Below are 14,846 nucleotides of genomic sequence, written 5' to 3'. Positions count from 1 at the left end.
GTGGGGAGTGGGTAGGATTGTTACTTTCCCTTCTGTGCATGGAGTTTTACAAAAATTAAACGTAAAATCTTCTTTCCAGCTCTTAGCTGGCGTTTTGAAGGGGCTGGGCTGTGACCTTTAGACTGATGTCATAAAGAGGATTTACCATAATATCACCCTTCAGCTCAAGGGTTGTTCCTCCTGATTAATGAGCTGTTTACATTTTCATGCCTTGTCACTAGCACGCACCAGCTGCCTCTGACCTTAATCTGGTCTCGGGGGGCTAGATGTTCAGCAAGACACAGCCAAGCCAAGGCTCTTCTACATGCACATTGTCACTGAAATCACTTAATACGGTTTAGTTCCCACCTCGTGTTGTTTCAGTGCAAGTCTGTGTGTGACTGTGGACACTCTCATTGTGAATGTAAAATGGCCTGGTTTGATTGAGGGTACGTCTACATAGCACCTGGCAGGTGTGATTCCCAGCTTGGGCACATGTACACATGCTGACTGCTGGTTTGACCACACTACCAAGAGCAGTGCAGTCACGGCACCAAGGGGGCAGCTGGGGCTAGCCGCTGGAGGACAATCCAGCCCGACCCCTGTCTGGACACATACTGTGCAGACAGACCCTGACTCTAAGCTTTTGTGTCCTTGTTTGTTTCCTTCCCAACCTTTTCCTTTCATTCCCTTTCTTGTTCTTTATACCCCACTGCTCCCATTCCTTGCCTATGTAATTCCTGCTTTCTTCTTTCCTAATCTTTCTTCAGCTCCTCCTCCTGGGCTCTCCTTTCTCTTCACCTTATTCTGCACCTGTGCAGCTGATATGAGCTGGGACAGGGACCTCCCATTTTCAGAAAAACCATTTCTGATGCAGATAGAACAGAAGACCAGAGATCCCAGCAGCCATGGCCTCAGTGGCTCCTGTATGGGAAATCCAAGAGGAAACCAAATGTCCCATCTGTCTGGAATATCTGGCAGACCCAGTGACCACACACTATGGTCACAACTTCTGCTGAGGCTGCATCACTCAGCGCTGGGAGACATGGGAAGAGCTGGGCTCTGACCCTTTTTGCTGCCCTACCTACAGAGCCCAGACCCAGAAAGGGCTCTCCAGAATAATTATCAGCTAGCAAATATAGTGGAAAAAATCAAACAACTGGATTTCAAACCAGGAAAAGAGACTCTGTGTGAGATGCACAACAAAGCCCCAGATCTGTTCTGTGACAAGGCCAGGGAAGCAGTGTGTGTGGTTTGTGAGAGATCCCCCTAGCACAGATCTCACACGGTGCTTCTCATGGAGGAGGCTGCCCAGAAATACAAGGTAGGAACACACTCAGAGTCTCTGAGAGCCACAGAGTCTCCCAGTTTCCCAGATTTTCTCCCCTGATTTCTGCTTCCACCTAAATCTCTGCCTGCGGGCTCATTCCTCTAGGCAGGTGCAGGGAGCCCTGGCCACTGATGCTGCCCCAGCCTGTCACCCCGCATTGTTCTTTAGAGAGAGGTGGGTATCAGAGCTCTGGGTGAGGCACATTCCTTGCACAGAAGATTGAAGCAAGATGTGTTCAAGCTGCTGCCAGGCAGGAATGGAAGGAACGAGCTGCTCCCACCACACCCCTGACAGCCCAGGCACTGCCAGCCGGGCGTCCACATGAATCATGGACACAGCCACCCTCGCTCTGCTGCATGGAACATACAGGAGTGGGTTTAAACACAGGTGCTATGGGGTATTCCCTAGGGACCCATCGCTGGAGTCACATGATTAAAAAAGATCAGCAACCAGAAAGGAACCTTCCAGCCCAGATGACTGAAAAGATACATTTGAAAATGTGGCCCGAGCATAACTGATATAGAGATCCTGAGCCAATAGCTCTGAGAGGAGGGAACTGCCCCATCTATTTCAATGGGCTTGTCTACGCTACAAAATTAGGTTGACTTAAGTTAGATTGCAGTTACTTAAATTAAGTTACAGGCACTGCAGCCATTAAATCCATTGCTGATGCCCACGCTGCCCTTCTTCTGCCACCGGTGCAGGGGCGCTTTCACCGACTGAAGTCTGGCATTGTGGGGCACTGGCAGCCGCTCGGGCTCACAGCTGGACCCCACCCCCACCCCGTCCATGAAGCCAGAGAGGAAACGTGAAATACTAGCAGTCCTCAATCTCATAGCTTGCCGGCTCCCTGCTGTGAAACTGACCCTGCCCCAGGCTCACAGCTTGGGCTGTCCCCTTGGGCTGTCCCTCCAGCTGTGATCCCAGCTCCCGACTGACAGCTGGGGGCCCCCGCTGTGAGCCTGGAACCTGGCTGACATCTCAGGATATCAGCACTGGGGCAGGAGGGCTCCAGCAATTAGTCCAGCTGTCAGCTGGGGTGGGGGCAGCTGTCAGCCCTGCGCTGATGTGAACGACTGCTCTGGGGTCCTCATCCACCACTCTGCAGCCGGGAGCTATGTGTGTGCGGCACGCAGGGAAGAAGGCAGTGCGCCCAGTTCCCTGTTCCAAGAAAACAAACATGATACACAAATCAGCAGCTTACAGGTGCTGAGGTCCCTGCCCCAAAGAACTTGCAATCTATAAAGATGAGTAGAGACAAATTCCCCCTCCCCTCCAAATAAGCATTTGTGCGTGTACTTTATTTTCAAACATAGTTTGAGAACCTTCTGAATTTTCTGCTGTACTAAGATTGCATTTACCCAAAATAAATAATAGCCCTTTGACAGAGTCAGACCTTTTTAAAAAAATCTGATTTCTACCCAGGACCATGGTTGAACTCAGTGTCTGTGTATATCTCAGGTTCAATGGCTGCAAAATTCACCTTTGAATTTCTCAACTCTCTGACTCATTGTTAGCTAGCTTTCAACCCCCTAAGCATCTCTCTGTCTCTCTCTCTCTCTCTCTCCACATGCTCAGTGTAGACAAGCCCTAAGATTTAAGGGAGAATGAGCGAAGAAATAAGACCAACAAGTTACACGTCAAACACCAGATATAACAGGATTCAGATAGTCTGAGTTTAACATTAACAAGTAAAATCCACTGCTAAAGCATTCTCCCAGGGTCACCAACCACCATTGCTGGGATCCCTCTTTTCATGAATGCAAAACGTGCTCTCCTGTTTGCTTCCTGAAGGACTGCAGGGTGCAATTCTTGTCCCTCAGTTATAGTTCAGTAAAGTGCTGACGTGCCCCACTGTTTGTTCTCCAGTGTGCTCGCTCTGTTGGTTCTATATGCCAGTGGCTCTCAACATTTCCCGACCACTTTAACCCTTTCAGGAGTCTGATTTGTCTTGCCTACCCCCAAGTTACACCTCACCTAAAAACTATTCACTTACAAAATCGGACATACCCATACAAAAGTGTCACAGCCAAACTGTTACTTAAAAATTGCTTCCTTTCTCATTGTTACCATATAATTTTATAAAATAAATCAACTGGAATATAAGTATTGTATAAATATTGTACTTTCATTTCAGCGTATGGTATATAGAGCAGTGTAAACGAGTCATTGCCCTCATAGAACAATGCACCCTTTTCCGGTCAACACTGAAGGACTCTTAGTGTCACACCCATGAGTGGCAGGTGAAACCCCCTTTCAGGGAGGCTCGCACCCTGGCCCCACCCCTTCTGCCCGAGGTTCTGCCCCTTTCACTCCCCTCACCTGCTGGAGCCCCAAGGCTGCCCCACTCCCACCGCGGCCAGAGGAGCACTGGACCAAGCACCCGCCCAACCCCCAGGCCGGCCCGAGCACCATCCCGAGCCACCCTGAGGAGGGACACAGCAAGCGATGGGAACCTCCAGGGTCAGGGGAGGTGTAGTGGAGAAGAGGAGAGGAGAGACTCACCAAGCAATGCCCTGCTCCCGATTTATTATTTTCAGACACACTCATGATTTGGGGGTCTGTCTCCTGAGTGTTTGGGGCTCCCCAGGGCCCTGGTCTGATTTCCAGACAGGATTCAGATCTCAGCCACACCGGTGTCAGACCAGAGTCACTGCTGGCTCTGGCCTGGGGTGAGTGCGGATGGGCCAATGTGATCAGTCTCTACCTGCCTGTCCCTGGGGGCTGAAGGGGCAGGACAGGGAGGCTCAGTCATTAGCTGCTGCCACCAAGAGCCTCTGGCTATTGCTAAGGGAGAGGAGGAGGCTGGTGTGTGTCTCTCTGCTCTTGATATTAGAGCCCTTGAATTGAGGTCCCTGGGTCAGACACCCCTCTGCCTCCTCTACCTGAGAGCCCAGAGTGTGAAACTGCTGCTCCCCAGTGGGGTCTGTGCCAGGGACAGACCTTCATTAACCCCCCCCTCTGGGCCCAGCCCAGGTGGGGACTTTCGCTGGACCTGGAAGTAGTCCCCTCGGGCATCCCCGGGCTCTGCCGACATCAGCCCCTGAGCCGGAGCCTGCAGGGGATGGGGAGAGACCCCGGCGAAAAGGGCTGGGGCCGGGCAGGAAAGTGACTCTGCACAAAGGGCCCCTTTCAGGGACCTGTTGCTGAGTTTGTACCTGGGGGGCGGGGGAGGCTCCCCTGTGTCTGCGGGTCCCAGAGCTGCTGCTCTCAGTGACACAGCCAGGCTCACACTGGAGAGCAAACGCCCATGGGAACGGGACAGTCCCCAGTTCTCCCAGGCAGAGGGGAGAGGGAAGGAGACAGGAAGGGGAATAGACCGAAAGCAGCAGCAGGAGCAAGAAGTGGGGAGGGAGGTTCCCAGCTCCCAGGCCTGCCTGGATCCATTCCTTGCATCACCCCTGGGCAGCCTGACTCTCCTGGGAACAAGGGGAGGAGCTGACAGAGGAAAAGCCAGGTTCTGCCACCAGTCAAATCACTGTGTTGCTGGGGGGACACACTGCCCTCGGGGCCAATGTCGGGGGGATAGCCCAAAGTGGCTCCTTTGATTCTGCTCTTTTCTAGCATTTGTCTCAGAGACTCTGCCCTGGGAGGGTTTAAAAGTGTCTCAGGGGTTCAGTGCTGGTGGGAGGGGCTGGGTCTGTGTTGTAATAAAGTGACTGAGGGTTTTCAGCGTGGCAGAGCCCAGAGCGTCTGTCTGCTGGGAGGGAGCCTGGGGGGAATCGGGGTGTGAAATGGACTCAAGCCCCTTCTGAAACCTCCCCCGTTGTCTGTCTCGCCCCAACAGGCTGAGGAATCACGTCCACTTTTCACTCCAGATCATCCCGCTTCCAGGGGACAGGGACGGGAAATGGCTGTGATGGAGCCAGCTCAGGTAGGGGATTTCCAGGGAGCTGCAGGGGGGAGTTGCTGTAGAGGGGGAAGGGCAGGAAACACACAATGGGAGGTGGGGAAGAGACAGGCTGTGATAAACCTGCTGGGACGTGATCAACCTGGGCCTGATTTTCTGAACAGGCCCATTGGCCGGTGTGGGGGGGGGGGAGCATTCCTCCATTTCTGAAACAGGGAACGCCCCCCCAGGCAGGGCTGGGAAAACTGACCCCACTGGCCAGAGGCTGCTGTGAAATATGAAGGGAAGCTGTTGGGATTCCTGTCCCTGTCCCCGGCTCAGAGCTCTGTTTCCCGTATCAGCCTGTGGCTGGCAGGCGGGTGGGAAATGAGAAGACCCTGCCCTGCTCCGTGTGCTGGGGGGACAAGGAGCTCTCACCATCTCCCACCCCCTGAAGCCTCCTGGCTGCTCTGAGCAGGGTGGGGATGGGATTCTGCTACTCTGGGCCTCCTCCCCCATGACTACTGATATTGTGGCTGGGGCAGCAGGTGCTCAGTGGGGAATTCTTGTTGTTTCAGATGCCGGTGACCTTCGAGGAGGTGGCTGTGTATTTCACTGAGGGGCAGGGGGCTCTGCTGGACCCCGCTCAGAGAGCCCTCTACAGGGACGTCATGCAGGAGACCTCTGAGACGGTGACCTCACTGGGTAAGGGATTCCTGTGCCCTCAGCTATTGGAAGCCATGGGGTCTGTGTGTCTGAATCTGGTCAGGTTCTTCCCTGATCAGTTGGATTGGAGGAGGAGGGTCGCATAGTTCACAGCTCCACAGTGAGAGAGACTTGCATCTCCATACCCCATTCAAGGGAAGAGGGGAGTCAGAAGCCTAATGGACAGGCTAATTCATCCCCATCTCTCCAGCTGTCAAGGGGCCAGAAGCAGGGGATTGTCCTGCCTGTATTATTTCTCCTTCACACACCGTTCACAGGTCCTTTTGGGACTATCCATGGGGAGGGCTCTCCGTACTGCAGGCACAGGGGTGCGGGACCAATCTGCACAGTGGGGGGCTGAGAGCCACTGAACCAAACTGTAAACTTTGGATAGAATGGAAACCACTTCAAGCCCCAGGGTGCAGCAACAGACCCAGCACCGCTAGTTCCAGTGCCTATCTGCAGGTTTGGAAATAGGCAGGAGTTTAAAACCCGAGCTGTGTGTGCCAGCAAGTCCCCCAGAGAGCATCTATCCTGAGAACTCCTAGTGGGGGCATGACAACACTCCACCCCCACCCCCAGAAGTCTGCTGCTCCCAAGGTGTCCTATATAATCATAGAATATCAGGCTTGGAAGGGACCTCAGGAGGTCATCTCGTCCAATTTTGTCCCAGATCACTAAATGGCCCCTGCAAGGATTGAACTCACAACCCCGGGTTTAGCAGGCCAATGCTCAAACCATTGAGCTATCCTTCCCCCCATAGGGTCAGGTTAAACTCAGGGCATGTTCCTTGTGACAAATACTCTACCAAGACTCCATGCGCCCTGAACTTGCCTGATTTCACCCCCTGCGCGGGATTTCCCATTCCCATACTTGACCTGATCGCCCGGCTGGAACGAGAGGAAGAGCCATGGGTCCCGGCTCTCCAGGCCTCTGAAGAAAGGAAGAGGCCGAGAGGCACCCGCACAGGTGAGAAACCAGGGAAACTGAGACAGAAACATCTGGCGAGTAAAGGAGAAAGCTGGGACTCTCAAAAATGTGCTGTGAACGACAGTCCTCAGTTCTGCCCCATCTCACCCAGGTCAGGGCAGCCGACAGCAGGTGTCCTAGCATCGAGGCAAATATCAGTCACGGCTCCCCACCCACCCTGTTAGCTGTCGGGAATTTCCTCCCTCACTTTCATTCCGTGGGAGTGTTTGGGTGGGATTCGGAGGTAGAATCCAGTGTCTCCATCTCCCCAACAGTCACTGTGTTGCAGCTTCCCATCGCTGGGGTGAGGATCCAGCAGCAGCCGAGCAGCACCTGTTCAGTGACCCTCTGGCTCTGCCTGGTGTAAGTAAACCCCAGGCAGAGGAGTGGAAGCCCCCATCAGCCCCTCCCCACTTCCTGCTGCAGTCCTGACTGCTGAGATGATGGGACACAGGTGGGGGAAGGGAGAGAGGAAACTCCTCCCGCCTGGCTGAAGTTCCCCCCTCTCCCTTCCCCCTCCCAGCCGGGATCCCCCTGCCATGGAAATGAGGAGAAGGACACTCCTGTTTGGGGATCATGGGATAAAAGGCGAGGGAGAGCACAGGGGTATAGAGATGCTGCCTCTCGTCACTCACCCCCTCTGCCTCTTCTCCTTGCCCCCTCTGCATTCAGACAGCAGCATTAGCAGAGACTGATTTCCACAGGGTCTTTTCTTGGAAGCCTGGATTTCCCACCTCTGCTACAGCAGCATCAGCCTCTGTGAGAGCAGGAGCATTGCCTAGTGGATAGAGCACTGGCCTGGGACTCAGGAGACCTAAGGTCTGTTCCCAACTCTGCCAGCAGCTTGCGGAGTGACCTGAGACAAATCTGTGCCTTCCAGAGAGGGAATAAATGGTGACTGATAATATCAGTCTCCGAGTGTCTGTCTAGGGCAGGAAAAGAGGTTGGGATTAGCTAGTGCATCTCCTTTGTTCCGCCTCCCCTTTTTCTAGTCTAGACTGACCCTGAGCAGTTTATTCCAATCCCCCATTAGCAGAGTGATTGTTAGAGTCACTAATACTCCCCTTTGGAGTGAGAGTGTCTCATTCCCAGACATCCTCGCACTGCTCCTGATTATGCTGAAAAGCATTTAATTTTTGTACTGTTTCTTTCTTATACACCAGCATTCAATAAATTATAAATAAACCCTATAAAAGGGCAAACAACCCAGAGGGGTTGCTCGTTCGTCACTTTTTATACCTTCTATTAAGCTATCCGTTCAGGTTGGCAACATAGCTACTCGTCATCCGGTCCTGACTTCGACCTAGACCATCAAATCTATCGGGCATGCCAGAGACAAGGCTAGTCCTCTGTCTCCTGCTACCCGGTCTTCCGGGAAGGGTGTGAGCATGCTACCTTAAATAGTCTTTAGAGTAGGAATGTTACCACCAGGAACTTTAGAATCGTATTACTTATTTGTGACTCTGTGCCTTGTAGCTTTGATTGCTTTTTCACTTGTTTTAATAAAGATCTTAAAACTCTGGCATTGCCCTCAGTGTCACTGCCCTTGCCACACACCCCAAGAGTCCGCTCCTGCCATAGACTATCTGTGCTCTTTATCCCCCTGCGAGCCTGAGTTGGGACACGAACCTAAATTCTTCTAATCAGATCACTGGTGAGCCATACAAACTAGCCCCCATAAATTCAGGTCTACAAATCCCAGCCTCCATCTATTGGTAAAGTGGCATCTAGAGTTTTTCCAGCCAAATCCAGATCATTTGTAGACAGGAAGTTTTTGGTTAGGTTTGTCTTGTTTTCCTCTTTTTTTTATGACGATGATGCTTTAAAACTTTTGTCCATAACACAGCCAAATAATGCAGCAGTGCTAAGTAAAGCAGGTTTGGCCTGTTCAGAAGGAAATGGGTAAATATGTTCTCCAGATTTTGAATCTTAAGATTCTCTGGGATTTCATTCATGAACAGGAAAGTGGTTTATAGCCCACCCTGGATTGTGGGCTTTTCTCTTTTTGGTGAAGGCTGTTCTATCACATATTTTTATATTAAATTATTCTGACAGGATGGAGCTCAGATTTATTGAGGACTTCAAAAGGCAAATGATCACTTTCCAAAATAGTCCTTTCACATTTTTTTTTCACGTTTCCCTAGCCTTTGTTATGAGATTTTTCTCTCTCTTAGAACAATGAAAATGATGAGTATCTGTCTGCAAAAACAATGAGGGTGAGTGCTGGATACGCACTCCAAGAGTCGAGACTAAAATGGGGAACGAAGTGACTGCCTGATCCTGCAGAGATGTGAGATACAGTCAGGAGGAGGAGAGGGTGGCTGGGTGGGCAGGGCCTTGAAAGGGCACTGTTTACTCTTGCGAACCAGAGAGCTGAGGCTGTGAACTGTGAACTCACTGCACATGTCCCAGAGAGAGAGGAAATGTCCTACGAGTGCTGGGTGAAGTCATCCTTGAACTCTAAAGGGCTACCAATGATGCCCCAAGAGGACAGATGTGGAGAGGGGTCAGCGTCTCCCCATTGCTGAGAGGAAGAGGCAGGGGAAATTCCTCTCTTATGGATTGTGAGCGCTTTTCTACCAGTTTTAACTTGTTCCTCCTTCCTTCGGGTACATGAGTGCTGGAAGCACCAATGTGCTGGGCTGGGCCTTGGATGGGGGGTGGGGGTGGGGATTTAGCTTTTATTACTTGCTTGGAAAAGAATAAAGTAGAATTGAGTTTCTCAAACTCCCAGTGTCTTGAATAATGGAGGTAAGGGGGGATGGTCTTTAATGAACTCCGCGGCTGTCTGGCTGTCAGCCGTTGATGCAGCTGGGGAAAAGGCTGGTATCATTCTGGGGTGTATTAATGTGAGTGTTGAATGTAAGCTGCGGGAGGTCGTTGTCCCGCTCTGCTTGGCACTGGGGAGGCCTCAGCTGGAGTCCTGTGTCCAGTACTGGGCACCACACTTTAGGAAAGATGAGGACAAATCAGATCGAGTCCTGAGGAGAGCAACAAAAAATGAACTGAAGTTTAGAAAACCTAAGCTGTAGGGGAAGGTTAAAAGAAGTGGGTCTATTAGTCTTGAGAAAAGCAGCCTGGCGATGGTCTGCAGCCATGCTACGGGCTGTTATACAGAGACTGGGGATCAGCTGTTCTCCGTGGCCACTGAAATTAGGATGAGAATTAAAAGTGTTAACCTGCAGCAAGGGAGATTTAGGGTAGGGATTAGGAAAACTTTCTAACCATACAGGTATTAAAGCCCTGGAATAGCTTCCAAGGGAGCTTGTGGAATCCCCAGCACTGGAGGTGGATGGTTGATTTTTAAGCCCCTTGGCGGTGTTATTTCACCATCCCTGAGCTCCACAGGCTGCAGGTTCCGGCTGTGACGTTTTCTCAGGGTGCCCCGGACTGTGAATCTCCTTGTTACCCCCCTGCCTCAGCACGAGGGAGACGTGCTTCTGCTGAACTGGGTGTCAGTTCCCTGTCACCTCCAGGCCTTTTAACTCCCCACCCAAACTCCCCAGGGCTCTGCCAGTCCTTACTTTGCCTGGCAGGTTAACACTAGGCGCGACCTCATCCTCCAGCTCCTCTGACGTGTCCTTCTGCAGTGTCCAGCCCCTCTCCACTGGACACTCAGAAATGCCCAGGTAAGCCGTCCGCAAAGGGACAATACCAGCTTGTTTGATTGACCTGAGGATGAGCGCCAAGATAACATCAGGTTTCAGAGTAGGAGCCATGTTAGTCTGTATTCGCAAAAAGAAAAGGAGGACTTGTGGCACCTTAGAGGCTCAAATAAATTGGTTAGTCTCTAAAGGTGCCACAAGTCCTCCTTTTCTTTTTGCGAATATAACATCACAGCATTGAGATATATTTGTAGTGAAAACAAACAGGCGTTTATCAACAAAGATTAAGATTGAAGAGAGAGTGAGTGAAGCAATCAGACCAACTGGTTATGCATCAAACACCAGGTATAACAGGATTCAGATAGTCTGAGTTTAACTTAAACACATGAAATCAATGTCTAAAGCATTCTCCCAGGGTCAACAACCACCATCACTGGGATCCCCCTTTTGATGAATGCAAAATGTGCTCTCCTGTTTCCTTCCTGAAGGGTTGCAGGGTGCGGTTCTTGTCCCCCAGTTATAGTCCAGTAAACTGCTGACGTGCCCCCACCCCACATTGTTTGTTCTCCGGTGTGCTCTTTCTCTTGACTCTCAACCTTTCCCAACCACTGCACCCCTTTCAGAAGTCTGATTTGTCTTGCCTACCCCCAAGTTACTCACTTAAAAACAACTTGCTTACAAAATCAGACATGAACATACAAAAGTGTCAGAGCCACTATTACTGAACAATGGCTTCCTTTCTCATTTTTACCATACAATTTTATAAAATAAATCAATTGGAATATAAATATTGTCCTTACATTTCAGTGTATAATATATAGAGCTATATACAGAAGTGATTGTCTGTCTGAAATTTTAGTTTGTCCTGACTTTGCTAAGCTTTTTATGTAGCCTGTTGTAAAACTAGGCAAATATCTAGATGAGATGATGTACCCCCTGGAAGATCTCTGTGTACCCCCAGGGGGGGCACATACCCCTGGTTGAGAACCATTCCTATATGCAAACAGGGCTGCAACTGTGTTCTTTATAATGCTTAATCTACCTATTAACTTTGGGAGAGAGATATCCCTTTGTCCGGCAAAACTGGTTTGTCAACCCTGCCCGGATTCAGACTATAAAACACTTTCTGGTATACAAACATAGTTCATCCTCTGCCCACACGTCTTACAATGATCCTGAGGACCAGTGTGACCTGAGCCTTTATTAGAGGCCGCCCATGACCTGTTGTGGATAAATACTATGAAAGCAATGCCTGAAGAGCAGTGAGTTTGTCAGCCCTGATAGGCGTTGTCGTCATAGAACAGTCCACCCTTTTCCGCTCAACCCTGAAGGGCTTTTCGGAGAGGCTAGTCCCCTGGCCAACGTTCCCTCTAATTTTTAACCGGCCGTGCGCCCAAATAATTTCTTCTGTGCCGCCGCTGAAGCAAAAAAAAAAGCCGGAGTGCTTAGAGGGAGCAGTGCCCCCCGGCCCCACCCCTTCTGCCCGAGACCCCAGCCCTTCTACTCACCCGCAGGAGCCCCGAGCCCTGCCACGCCCACCGTGGCCGGAGGAGAACTGGCCTGAGCAGCAGCCCAAGCCACAGGCCGCTGAGCTGCCCCAAGCCGCCAGCCCCTGCCCCCCACCCCGGGGAGGGACACAGCGAGCAATGGGAACCTCCTGGGTGGGGAGGTGGAGTGGAGGAGCAGAGAGGAGGGACTCACCAGGTAGCGGCCGGCGGTGGGGGCCTCAGGAAAGGAGTGAAGCAGGGAGGGGAAGAGGCGCAGAAAGTCAGGACCATCACAGCCAAGGCGTCCGCTGGTGGCTGCGCTAGGGGAGACTTAGCCTCCCTTTGCCTATTATACCTGCTGCCCATGCTCAGACCAGAGCTGCCAGTTCTTAAGATGGTTAAAGAAAACAGTTTGACAGCATGCTGCCTGGCAAGAGATCACTTATCAATAGTTTTCAGAGTAGCAGCCGTGTTAGTCTGTATTCGCGAAAAGAAAAGGAGTACTTGTTAGTCTCTAAGGTGCCACAATAGTTGTGGTTGTGAAACCCACATTTCTTTATTGCTTTGTCTTTATGGTCCCCACTTCTCTATTCCTTATCTGTACCGTCTCTGTCTGGTTCTTTGATTGTTTCTGTCTGTTGAATAATTAATTTTGCGCGGTGTAAATCAGTTAAGGTGGTGGGGTATGATTGGTTAGAGAGTTTTGTTACAATATGTTAGGATTGGTTAGTAACATTTTAATAAAATGATTGGTTAAGGTACAGCTAAGCAGGACTCAAGTTTCACTGTATTATCTGGGGTCCAAAAGGAAATTCTTTGGGAACCAACTTCAGGACACAGCTCAAGATCAGAGCTCCAACACTTCAACACCCTGCCAAAGCTGGAGTTCCCCAGATCACCTGACCCAGTCTGGACAACAGGAAAAGTTTGTCTGCCCTATTGGGAGTGATGAGCATTGTCTGCTTAGCGTGTGTATTCTGACTGTTTTGGTCATTGCTAATAAATAGAGGATAAGGATATTACTGTGTGCTGAAAGGAATCTTTAACAGCCCACAACTGGGCAGAATGTTTACCGGGACAGTGAACAAATCAGATTCAGGATACTTAATGCACAACAGTTTATCTGAGGAAGAATTACACAAGCAGTATAAGGTTATACAATGCACATCTCCCTAGTGAGCCTCAATTCCCCAAGCATATTTTTTTTTAATCTTAATCAGCAATGCATGTCTTTTTTTATATCGCTTACACATTTCGTGCCCGAGCCAGAAGCATAGCAGAAATGATACAGTTGTTTCACAAATCCACAATAACATTGCCCATTCAATGTCACTCCATTCCGTCACTTGACATACAATATCGTACTAGGCACACATCTGAGTCCTTATTTTTCTACAACTTCTTCAACAATTTCATATTTTACAGTTATTACAAGTCTGGGTGGTTATTTGATTTGATTTAATGTTCCTTCATTGGTCTATATTTCCATATCCCAGACTGTATAATTCCATTCTCTTTCCTCCAAATTCGGCAGTGTCAATCTAGGGCGAGTGATAAAGGTTTCAGTCTCGTGGGGGTGTCAGTGGTATTGTTTACACTACATTCCTTGGTCCGTAGGCCGGGTTTGGTTATTTATTCTTACATTACCCTTTTTCTTTTGATGCTATTAGGGGGCTGCCCTCCACTCTCCCACTCCCCTGGTTCTTGTCACGCAGACAGCAAGCAGCAAAAGACCAGAAGTCCGAAGTGCAGACAGTGCGATGTTTATTGGGGTTAATATCTAGCAAGCATGATTCCAGTTTCCCCGCCTACTTCCTGTCTGACCCCAGTTTATATAGTAATATTCTCAGCTATACCTTAACCAATCATTTTACTGAAATCTATCTGACCAATCCTAACATATTGTAACATAATTCTCTAACCAATTATATCCCACTACCCTAATTAACTTACACCTAGCAAAATTAATTATACAGCAGACAGATTAACAATAGAAAAGTGGGGGCCATAAAGATAAAGCAATACAGAAATGAGAGTTTCATAATTACAACCATTGATAAGTGATTTCTTGCCAGACAGAATGCAATCTAACTAAGTTTTCTTTAACTATCTTTATCTGGAGGCGATAGGCAGTATCAGGACAGGATTGTATTCCTAACAGCCCAATAGCACCTGATTTCAATGTGACCGGTTTGGAATGTGAGGATGTGACCGGTTGCTTCCCAGCCTATGGCTGCCCTGCTGCTTAGCCTCAGACTATTCTAGTGAGAGAAGGCCCGTACACAGGCAGACTTGTGATTTTGATTCTTTGTTTTATACCTCTATAACTAGCTAAGTAATAAAAATACACCTAAATTCTTCAAGTATAGGCCTTTACAGGCAGGCCCGAATATCTATATTCTAACAGATGCCAACATGTGTTTTGATTTATTTCGTACAGACCCCACCAACCATTTTTCATGGTAAGGTTACCCCAATTTTTATTTGGCTACCAGAATTTATTAGTTTGTCTTCATCCCTCTCTGGGTATTTACCACAATCCATTTCCCTCTGATACGATTTCATAGTACCCTGTTTTATGCCCCAGGCACTTGTATATATTACTGGATACACTTCTTGTGCCTCTCCGTTGGCTATACCAAAAAGGACATGGCTGCACCGGCGTATGGTACACGTATGCACTTGCACCTTCCAGGTATCTTGGAATGACTGATTAATAAGAATAGATAAGATAAGAATAATAACTCAATGCCCAATTAAGTATCTCTGGCCAATTATCTCTCTGACTTTGTTTCAAGATATCTCTCCATTGTTCTCCCAAAATTGCCAGGACTTCTCTACACGCTTCTCCCCAAGAAAATCCTGAGCAAATATTTCTTGTCCCAAAACACTTTTTCCTAATAATTCACTTAATTCCATTACAGAATATCCTATTTCCTGAT

General features: G+C 49.4%; 1 pseudogene; it reads left to right on the top strand.

Moving 5' to 3' along the window:
- Positions 1-887: 887 nt before the first annotated feature.
- LOC125629614 (tripartite motif-containing protein 10-like) overlaps positions 888-14,846 on the top strand; it is a 176,279-nt pseudogene continuing 162,320 nt past the window's right edge.

The sequence above is a fragment of the Caretta caretta genome, chromosome 14 (assembly GCF_965140235.1).
Source record: "Caretta caretta isolate rCarCar2 chromosome 14, rCarCar1.hap1, whole genome shotgun sequence".
NCBI lineage: Eukaryota > Metazoa > Chordata > Testudines > Cheloniidae > Caretta > Caretta caretta.
The sequence above is the reverse complement of the archived record's forward strand: the minus strand, read 5'-3'. Positions and strand labels throughout refer to the sequence as shown.